Source organism: Lampetra planeri, chromosome 8 (assembly GCF_965212315.1).
Source record: "Lampetra planeri chromosome 8, kcLamPlan1.2.h2, whole genome shotgun sequence".
Taxonomy (NCBI): domain Eukaryota; kingdom Metazoa; phylum Chordata; class Hyperoartia; order Petromyzontiformes; family Petromyzontidae; genus Lampetra; species Lampetra planeri.
This window is the reverse complement of record NC_136114.1, coordinates 11,654,028-11,664,967: the sequence shown is the minus strand read 5'-3', so window position 1 is coordinate 11,664,967 and position 10,940 is coordinate 11,654,028.

The following is a 10,940-nucleotide window of genomic DNA, read 5'->3' as shown; positions in this document are numbered from 1 at the left end:
TTAAACACTTATACGGGATTATCGTTTTTAATTAAGAGAGAACGGATAATACGCTGTATACATGATTGAAAAATGTATGTTAACAGCTTCAAAAAGTCAGTCTCCACTTGTTCGCCATCGTTGTCAACACGTGGCCTGGAATCTTCTCGAGGTGGTCTCCAGAGCCCGGAGGCAAATTTCTCGTGGTGTTGTTGCTAATTATCGAAAGTGTTAACACTTTTTTGAAGCACTCTGTATGTTTCTATATATACGATGTTCTGTACCTGGATGTTGAGGTGCCTATGAACAGCCTGAAGAATGTAAGATGAATATCCTGATTTTGTTTTGAGTCGAGTGCACCGAGTGTACACACAAACAACAACAGAAATCCTGACGACGTTTCTCAATTTGCATTGCCTGACAACAACAACAAAAACAACGCAATATATAATAGCCAACTGACGTTTCAAGCAATTATCCTTCTTCAGAAAAAAAGATAGGGAGGGCAGAGTGATCGACCTTGGCACTGCGGGCGCCTTGATAACATCTGGTGAAATGTACGAATCTAACAGTTTTAAATGCCAATATATACAGACTCTGAGATGTTGCGATGGCTTGGGGGAGGAGGCCTTCCTCCAGCAGTGTATAGATCATGGTTCACGATGATGATGATGGTGGTAGCGTTGAGATAGGTGGATCTAACTCATTATAGATAGGTGGCCCTACACAGGCTTAGAAACAAACAGCTGAAACCGTGTAAACCCATGTCGGAGAGCCTTTCGTTCCCCCATGCAACGATAAGCATAACATTAATTACGTGGACCCCCCACAACGCTGAGATACGGAGGCTCCCTTTAATACATAATCACCCAGATACCCCATCTGGACATGTACAATGCTTCAGAGTGAACGTGTTTCAAACTTAAGCACCACAATATTTGCCCAAAGATAATAAAAAAACAACAATTGGAATCCTATTTGTTTAGATTTTTAAAAATAACGTGCGTTTTAGTCGGGTTATATGGTACAATATTACACTACATGCAACTTCATCCTGGAACCAATATCTTAATGGCCCTATTGTGAATACATGGTGAAGGATGGTTAAAATAATACCCCATGGCTAACACGGCATGGGAAGGCCATTATCCACTGCTGTGCCACGGTGGTGAGATGTTAACTTCCTCGCCTGGTATACAGGAGGTCGTGGGTTCTGATCCTGACCCTGAAGCATGTATATTTAGAGTTTGCATGTTCTCCCCGTGGTCGTGTAGATGTTTCTCCGGGTCCTCTGGTGTTTCCCTCCACGTTAAGAAACATGCGTTTACAGTATTTGGCTGCTCTAGGTTCCAACATGATAAGCCACTTCGTTGAGCTATAACATGTGGCCAAAAAAATATATATAGCTGAGTGGGCCTTACCTGGTAAAATAAAAAAAAGTTGAGTGTATAATTTATCCAGCAGCAGACTGGCGATCATTTTAGTGTTGCTTGTGGAGTGGTGGCACAGTGATTAGCGCACTGAACTAAGAACCCGCAGTCTAGGTTCGTACGGCTGGACAGACGTATCGCAGCACCGCAACCCCGCATTAGCCGAGCAATTCCAGGACACACTCCACGAAATCCTGGAAGTAGCCGAGTGGGTCATGGCTCAAACCACTGAGCCAGCACCTCTGAGATACAGGGGGTTTGAATCCGAGTTTGAGCCACCCGTTTAAACCTCGAGCGAGTTCATAGCCTCTGCGTGGTCAACAATAAACTGTATACACACATCACCACACATTTAGTTTTTCAAATTAATTTTACCAATTTCTTCTTTTTTTAAGTTATTCCAGCCCTAAGAATAAAATATATTGGTACTGGTAGGAACCACCTGGTTCCACCAGCCCACAGGGGATTATTGTGTCCGTCCGTCCGTCGTGAATCCAAAAGTGGGAGGGGTGGGGCTGGGTGGAGAGGGGAAGGTGGGGAGGGGCTGGGTGGGGAGGGTGGGGAGGGGCTGGATGGGGAGGGTGGGGCTGGGTGGCGCTGGGTGGGAGGAGTGGGGATGGGTAGGGTGGGGCTGGTCACCCCGTGGTGCCCTTATAAAACTCAACGTTTAACCTACTCACGCCGGCTTGTGCCCGCCCTCACAGTCGGCCATATTTGCGGAATACACCACGCCGCCGTTGACCCTAGCCATTGGCCGAGCAACCCAACGTTCCTACCAGCTCCCTCCGCAGGAATGTTTTGACTTCGATGTAATTAGCATCTTTATCAGAACACACGTGAGAGAGTGCAGTGTGTGTAAATGGATAAAGAAACTTGTAGATGACTCAGAAGGAGTTCTGCGATAGGGGCCGTCCATAAATGACGTCACGCGATTTTGGACGAATTTTGACCCCCCCCCTCGTCACACGGCGTCCCAAAAAGTCAGACCCCCCCTCAAATATGACGTCTCAAAGCTCTGCCCCCCTCCAAACCATATTTCCATTTCGAAAATAAAACATGCTTCAAATAGCTTTAAACTATTGTCATTGTATTTAATGTGGCGCTGCACTCTAATGTTGTAGGAGTGTTGTTATAACAATTAGTGTTGTTATAAAAATTATATATTTATTTAAAGTTGCGCATTTTGATGTGACGTCACATTTCTCACCCCCCCCCTCGTCACACATCATCACAAATGTCTGACCCCCCCCCCTAGGTGCGTGACGTCATTTATGGACTGCCCCATATCACCTTTAGCGGGTCACTCTCACACAAGTGTAAAGCACTGCTTTGCAAGAGTTCCGAATGAACACTTCTCAGCATCATAGCATATCTCTAAAGCTACCATGGAAATAAAACTTGGGTAAATAGACAAAAAAGCAAATATATTAGATTGGCAATTGTAATTGACATCTGTGAAAAAGAGCTTCCTAGCTCATCGGATTTCTCCGGAATAAATACAGATTCTGAATAGGTCGGAGAGTGCGAGAACCAAGGTTTTACATTTGAGAACTCCCCTTCCTCAAATCCTGGGCTACACAGACGTTTCTCGATTGTGGATCGCGCCACCTTTTTAGGAAGGCAACACACAGAGGAGGAGAGGTGGATAAATAAAGAGGAGTGGCGTAGGAGGTTGATTATGAACGACCCCGCCTGCGCTCTTTCTAATTCCACCTTCTCCGCGCCCGCAAAAAAATTGGGGCACAAAAGCTAATGAATCACAACTTTCAATTTGAACAACAAACAAACACGCACGCACACACGCACGCACGCTCGCTCGCGCACTTTACTACACACTCATCGGTACTGCAAAATGAGTTTGTGGAGACGACCTCTGATGAATGGAGTCCCAGTGGGGAGGGCACCCCGGGTCGCTGCGCGCCGTTTGGAGTTACAAGATCCCCCCACCACCACCTCCACCCCCCGCACTGTATGGGCAGCGATGGCTGTGATTCGCCTGGGCTTCGTGGGGATGAAGCAATTTGCGCGGAGATGCAATATAAGGGTAATTGCCCGTGAGGTTCGAGCAAAGCGCCCTCGTAATGTTTGGCTCCCCGAGCATCGGGATTCGTGGACCGCAAGCGCTCTACCCCGCAAGAAGCGTGGACGCCTTGTACCCCATAAATAAAAGAAAAACATATACGACTGCGTCCCTTCGGAATTGTTTTGTTTATAACAAAAAATAAAAAGTTTAGCCTGCCAGTCTTGCCCAGATGTGGGCCCTCTTCGCACCTGTGAGTTCGCTGCACGCACGCGGCCGTGCCACGCTCAAGCACGAAACTACAGGACATCTGCGAAAAAGAGCTTTATTGATCATCGGATTCTTCAAGCGTAAATGCACATTCTGATTCTGAAGAAATACTGCTGCTCAGAAAAATTGCACCATCACCAATCGTAATTTGTGGTTTGGGACCCCAGGCAGTGCGATGAATATAATTTGCATTGTGAGATTGTGGTCTGTGTTTTATATGTAAGGCGCTTGGAAAAGCAGTGGTATTTAAGCGCGTAATTAATTAATTCTAATATTATTATTCTTGAATCACCTAATAACTTACCAAGACAATTCTTACCCGCATCCTAAAGACTTGTTTGAAAGAGGGGACTGCAACTGAGCGTCCGTCATCGGGTGGGAAAGGCTTTTCTACCTACGTGACTTTACCGAAAGAACCAAAGAGTATGGATTTCTGCAGTCACGAAAGCTTCAAATCAAGATGACACGGACAAAGCTCAGCACGCATAAGTGGGGATGCGACACTCAGCACCGACACTGCCATCTCCTGGCCACAAATCGCAGCGCCAACGCCACAGCATCTGGCAAGCCCCTGAGTGATGGTCACCTGCCCACGTATTAAGCAGGCTCAACGCTGCTTAGCTTCTAAGATATATCGAGACCGTTGGGCTCTTTATGGAACGCTTCGTAAAGGAGTCTCAATGCAAACATAGCTCGTGACACTCGTCCAGTTTGACGCTGAGCGCCTCCTAAAATTCCTAACTGTTCACTTTTATGATAATAGTTTGTTTACCCTTTTATCTGGCAACAAAACTGACACTTTTTTTTTACAAGACGTCATGTTTGCATTGACCACAATACCTGCGGTCGGAATGCAAACAAAAAAAACACAACTCTGATAATGATATGCACTGTCCTTGAAATTGATTGGTCCACACCCGAGACAGCTTTTCTTAGAGCCTAGTGAAGCAGCCCCGACCCGTGGCCCGAACTCACTCGCTGACCTCCCAGCTCCGTGTCGCAGAGGATCTGGGCCCCTCAAAGAAGACAGGGAGATAGACAAGGGCTGGAAACGGAGAAACGCGCAGGTGGCAGGGCGAATCATGGGGGTAGATCGCTTTGCATTGAGGCGGTCAGTCCCTACTGTGCTGGCCAGTGGTACCCAACACCACTGGGCAGACAAAGGCGGCAGTGCGTGGGGGTCAACTACCCACCCCCTCGTGTGCCGTGCCGGCCTTCCTAGATGCTCGCTAACAGCACTTGCTCCAACGGTCTGCTGAAGGCTACACGCTGATATCTTTCTTCTTCTTGGTTCTTTCGGTAAAGTCACGTAGAACGGGAAATAATAAAATAATAAAAATAAACATAATAAAATAATTATCACGACGTTTCGGCCACAACGCAAGCAGCCGTCCTCAGGTGGAGAACAGGTCTGTCGAGAAGACAGAGCGTCTATTTAAGCTGGGATGGAGGGGGGAAGAGCGCCTCCGTTTCCATGAGATCTTGTGTGTGTCCTTGGCGTGCGTGCGTGCGTGCCAAACGCTGCGGGTCGAGGAGGAATTTCGTGCAACTGCCACCTGCAGGCATGTTGTTGTGTATAACCGTCCCGTGCAAAACGTATGCGTTGAATTCAAGGGGGATATCGGGTGCCGGAAGCTCATCAGATCGCTCAAGCTAATCAGGCTTCAGCTTGAATAACGATTGGATGGTTGATCACCGTGCACAGCTTCGGGACTACGTGGTGGGCAGCAGAGGGCAGTGCAGCAAAAGCGAGTGTTGTACTGCACTTCTGTGTTCCCGTGTTCATTTCCCCCGACTTTACCAACATGCACTGACCAACGAGGTGAAGTATGGTCAAATAATCCCCATGACGACCCGTACGGTCTTGGCGATGCACTCAGTGGATTGACGAAGGCTGGCCGAAGGCGCACCCTCTGAATTTTTCATCATCATGTTCATCATCAACATGAGTCACGATCAATCCACCGCTGAATCAATGCCTCCCGAAGCCGTCGCCATGTCTCACAAATCCTTGCGATGTTAATAATCCACGTTGCGTATGCACACGGAGGAGTTGATTCCATCGCTCCATCTCCTCGGCGCACGTGCGCGCTCCATTTCAAGGCTACCAACTCCGTCACGATTCCTGACCATGGGCCATCATCCCTCTCGATTGGCGCGGTCAATCGAGGGATGTGGTGGTGGGACTGGGTTAGCTTCCGTCACGACATAGTAAACGCATACAAATTGCTTTTATGGGGCACGTTTATCAAATACACATCTGTTGTGCCAAGGTCATTGACGGTGATGATGATGTTAATAACGACGACAACTATGTGTATTATGTTGTTGATATAAATTAAGTTGATTATGTTAATGATCATTATGTTAAATATGATGGTAATTATTTGAATGTTGATGATGATAACTATGTTGATGGTGTTAATGTTGATGATAATTTTAATAGTGATAGTCGTGATTACTTAATTATGGTGATCCGGATGATGGTGCCGATGATATTACAATATTACTGCTTTTGGATACTGTATGTGTTACATCACTGAACGCTTGCATAATGCAGTATACTGTATTGTAATGGAAATTATGCGAATACAATTAAGCTGCACCCTGATATAAAAAAAAAATCTATAAATATTTATACATTTTAGAGACTCTACATTTATACGGGATACGAATCCGAATTGTTGTCGTAGAATGCATTTAGAAAATAGACAGTAACCCAACATTGTATAAATTACGTGAGGTGGTCATGATATGGCAGTAAGACATTGGTTTAATTTAAACTACAACCTTCCCCAACACGTATACCTCCTCGTATGCGTGGTGGGGTTTTCTCCGGGTTCCACAGCTCTCTTCCTCTCTCTCAACATCTCACACGCGGTGTGGCTCTCTAAGCGAGGCTGTAATCCGGCACTGTGGAGGCAGCGAGGGTTGGCGGATCACACAATGGTGTTGTGAAACTCCTTTCCCGTGGGGGTCGAGGTGTCATAACTCTGGCTTGACAAGAGAAGGCAACGCAGCAAAATGTGGAATAATATTATCTGTGCTTTTTCTATGGGCCAGAGCGTTGACCAGCCGTTTTCCTCCCACAAGTAAATATTCAGTAATTGGCAAAAAAAGATTCTTAATATGTAGAGGACCGCAGAGCTTGGGAAATTGTTGCTATCGCCGGCTCACCGCCTCGCCGCTGCCTTCCCGTTCGTCTGCGTTTCCCTCATTGCGCCTCTGAGTGGTCCGAATTATTATCACGAGTCAAACAATCCCCAGTGACAGGGCCCTCTTGAAAAGTATTCATATACGTACAGTGAAAATGGTCCACAAATACACGAGGGGCATGATTATCAACACGGCCTTACGCTGAGCGAGATGCGAACCTTGCGTGACACACTCTCCTCCAGTATTGCACCACAAAATGGGCTTGTGCAGCACACGGTGGCTAAAAGTTAATGATGACCCGTGGGTCGAGGCTAACCACGGAGTGGCGGCCACGGGGCTGAGAAACGCGGCCCCCGAATCTGCGTCCGCTGCCGAGACGGAGCGATTTAAATAATCTCGTGTGGATCGTCACATCACAGGACCGTGCGAGATGGTTGGCGGCTTTGAAGAGGCCTTCATCGAGCAGTGGATACACCACGGCTGCCCGCTGAGGACGACGGTGGCGATGCGTGCGCACGTAACGCGCGCGACGAACTCTCTGCGCGCCTCCTGTTTGTGTGTTTAAGCGTCAGCCACCACCGGTAGGGCTGCCCGTGTCACGGTGCCCAGGAGCTGTCGCCACGGCAACTGCGGCATCACCAGGGCGACGGCGCATGGAGCCCATAATGAGGCTGCACCAGGAAAGCTTTGAAATCCCAATAGAGGAACCGCGTCTCTCCCGTCTCAGGGTGGCCTAAAATTACCGCCTCCTCCCCTCCGTTGCATTGCCTCTCTCACTCTCCTCGTGCTCTCTCCATCTCTCTCTCACGATCTCACGAGCTGCCTCGCTCGCTCTCACGCTCATTCCTATGTTCTCTCGTTCTCTCTTTCTCTTCCTATCTTTCTCACTCCCTCTCACGTTCGCCCTTACGCTCACTCTCTCGCGCTCTCTCCCTCCGTTCCATTTCAGTCCTCACTCCTCACGCACTCACCTCACTCTGACGCTCTCCCTCCCTGCCAATCTCTCTCTCTCTCTCACGCTCTCTCTCTCTCACGCTCTCTCTCTCACGCTCATTTCTCACGCTCATTTCTCACGCTCATCTCTCACGCTCTCTCTCTCATCTCTCACGCTCATCTCTCACACTCATTTCTCACACTCACTCTCTCACGCTCACGCTCATTTCTCACGCTCTCTCTCTCTCACGCTCATCTCTCACGCTCATTTCTCACGCTCATCTCTCACACTCACTCTCTCACGCTCATTTCTCACGCTCATCTCTCACGCTCTCTCTCTCTCACACTCACTCTCTCACACTCACTCTCTCACGCTCATTTCTCACGCTCATCTCTCACGCTCTCTCTCTCTCACGCTCATCTCTCACGCTCATCTCTCACGCTCTCCCGTGTTCTCGCAGTTTGGTGGCCAATTCGCCGTCGCCCATTGTCCCACTTCAAGTCACCGTAACCGCCAGACGGTGCAGTATTTACCATGTGCACGTCTCCAATGCATTTCACACGAAAGAAACCACGCGTATGCATCTAAAGGCCCCCCGTATAGTCTTAATAGACTGTTTGGGGCAAGTGCTGTTAGCGAGCACCTATGAAGACCAGTACGGCACACGAGGGGGTGGGTGGCCAACACCACGCCCGGCCGCCTTTGTCTCCCTAGTGGCGATGTGTACGTACCGCAACAGGTACTCATTTGAGACTGAGTCGACCTAGGGGATACCCAGAACCGGTGCAGATAATCGTCACTTGGTGTTGGCCGTGAGCTCGAATAGAACTCGGGACGCCGGGTTCGTAGCGTAGCGCACTAACCGCTACACCACCGCTCCCCACATACACGAACAGAAACTAAGCTTGCCCGTATAGCCTCATCAGGCTGTCGGGGCAAGAGCTGTTAGCGGGCACCTATGAAGCCTGGCACGGCGCACGAGATGGTGGTGTGGCCGAAAAAAACACTTCCAACGTCCCGATGTTGACACATCGCACCAGATACCACTCATCATGACGCGCCGTGGGTGGAAATCGACACCTTTGTTCGTAGCGCAATACGCTAACAACTCTGCATATATATAAACACACACACGCATGGGAAACAACACGCATACACGCGTACAATCACATGCACGAATATAATCCGAGTTTACTTTCACGGAGGTCATTGGGGCAAGTGCTGTTAGCGAGCAGGAACCATTCACCACTCATAGCCATGGCCGGGAATGGAACCCAGGAGGCCGGGAGTCGTAACGGAGCACGCTGACCGCTACCCTAACACACCCACACACACACACCGCAATAAGGGCCGTCCATAAATGACGTCACGCGATTTTGGACGATTTTTGCCCCCCCCCCCCTCGTAACACGGCGTCACAAAAAGTCAGACCCCCCTCAAATATGACGTCACAAAGCTCTGCCCCCCCCCCCCCCAAAAAAAAAACATATTTTCATTTTTAAAATAAAACATGCTTCAAATCCCTTTCAACCATTGTCATTGTAGTGCGTGTTTAATGTTACGCTGCACTCTGATGTTGTAGGAGTGTTATTATAACAATTAGTGTTGTTATAACAATTACATATTTATTTAAAGTCGCGCATTTTGATGTGACGTCACATTTCTCAACCCCCCCTCGCCCCCTCGTCACACATCGCCACAAATGTTTGACACCCCCCCCCCCAGGTGCGTGACGTCATTTATGGACGGCCCAATAGGCACACACAGATAATTGACGTTGGCTGTTGGAGCCAACTCTCTTCTGAGGCAAGCAGCGACCGCGCGTCCCTTGAAGACAACGTTACGCTCCCGCTGTCGCCCATCAGCTGTTCCAATTAGGTCACCGCCCGGACGCACGGTGACCCCGGCGACACGATCATTGCCTCCTCTGCAGCGAGCGCAAAGTGCTTCGGAATAAGCGGCGCGGCTGCGTGAACCGCGCGCGTGCGCAGCTCGCTGCAGGAGCATCATCTCGATTTAAAGCTTTGTCATAATGACGGATATTGTCATTTCTTTTGGTAAAATGTTCAAACATTGAGCAGAACAAAGCAATCGTAGAACATGTGGATGAAATGTAGATAATCTACTACTCTAGTTTTTTCTTCTTGGTTCTTTCGGTAAAGTTACGTAACAGGTGCTGTATTTTGTGCTGTGTTTTTCCATCAGTTTTACCTCATTTCATTCATTAAATATGTTGGAGTCGGATGTTATCTCATTCAGACGCTGTCTCCCCGACAGACCTGGTCTTCACCTGAGGACGGCTGCTTGCGTTGTGGCCGAAACGTGGTGAGAATTATTTGATTATGTTTTTTATATTTTTTTTGTTTTTTTATTTTATTGTTTCCCTTCTACGTGACTTTACCGAAAGAACCAAGAAGAGGAGCATCATCATCACCGCCACCACCACCATTAGGTAGCATCAGCCATTACCTAGCCACTGGTGGATATGTAATGACAATGCGGAGCGATGGCGGGACAGTGTGGCTCCCCGGTAATGTGGTTACTGATGGACGAGCTGATGAGGATCGGGCGAGGATCAATCGCAGCGTGAGCGGAGGCTTGGGGCTTGCTTGGTGTCGTCGCCTGGGATCGAGTCGTGCCTCCGTCGTCTGCAAGTTGTCTTGAGGCTGGAAGCTGTGCCGTCTCAGAACAGAGTGGTGTCAATACCCCCAAGCGTACGGAGTCACTCGCGGCTACCTGTTGAGTTGTCGTTGAACCTCATTCTCAATGAATATACATTTTGATGTGACGTCACATTTCTCAAACCCCCCCCCCCCCTCGTTACACATCGTCACAAATGTCTGACCCCCACCCCCTACGTGCGTGACGTCATTTATGGACGGCCCCTAACGGTCAGCGGCGAGCGACACCTGCAAAGGTGTTAACCACCAACCCCACCAACCCATGGTGTCCCCCCCCCCCCAACCAAGCAGCATGGTGAAGTACCACCATGATATTCTTAGATTCCTTGCAGTCACGAAAGCTTCAAATCTAGAATTACCACCATGATCCTTACGGTGTGTGGAGGCGTTCACTTCAACGGTGGATTGCTAAAAGGCTGGTTCATTGTCATTAATTCTAGATTTGAAGCTTTCGTGACTGCAAGGATTCA